The sequence below is a fragment of the Nerophis ophidion genome, unplaced genomic scaffold (assembly GCF_033978795.1).
Source record: "Nerophis ophidion isolate RoL-2023_Sa unplaced genomic scaffold, RoL_Noph_v1.0 HiC_scaffold_385, whole genome shotgun sequence".
Classification (NCBI taxonomy): Eukaryota; Metazoa; Chordata; class Actinopteri; order Syngnathiformes; family Syngnathidae; genus Nerophis; species Nerophis ophidion.
The window spans coordinates 1,719-2,500 of NW_026907303.1; positions in this window are offsets into that span (position 1 = coordinate 1,719).

Here is a 782-nt window from a genome sequence, read left to right on the forward strand (position 1 = left end):
GCTCTGAGGACAGGGGCTCACGCGGACATGCGTGGCCGCCTAGGGGGCGCTATCTCGGACACATTTAGGGACATGGACACCCTGGAAGAACAAACATAAAAATTTTTTCGACCTGATTTCAGACCAGCCTCTTTCTTAAGGACTTCCAGGACTCGAGCGACAGGGGCTCGGTCCTGAGTGCGCGCCCGGCCAGGGGGCGCTATCCCGGACACATTTCGGGACATTTAAACCATGGATGGACAAACATAAAAATTTTTTCGACCTGATTTCAGACCAGCCTCTTTCTTAAGGACTTCCAGGACTCGAGCGACAGGGGCTCGGTCCTGAGTGCGCGCCCGGCCAGGGGGCGCTATCCCGGACACATTTCGGGACATTTAAACCATGGATGGACAAACATAAAAATTGAAAGACCTGATTCGACCCAGCCTCTCGGGGCTTTTCCCAGGGCCGGAGCGACAGGGGCTCGGTCCTACGGCGTGCCCGCCTAGGGGGCGCTATGACGGACACACCAGGGGACACGGACACCCTGGGTGGACAAACATAAAAAATTGAAAGACCTGATTCGACCCAGCCTCTCGGGGCTTTTCCCAGGGCCGGAGCGACAGGGGCTCGGTCCTACGGCGTGCCCGCCTAGGGGGCGCTATGACGGACACACCAGGGGACACGGACACCCTGGGTGGACAAACATAAAAAATGGAAAGACCTGATTCGACCCAGCCTCTCGGGGCTTTTCCCAGGGCCGGAGCGACAGGGGCTCGGCCCTACGGCGTGCCCGCCTAGGG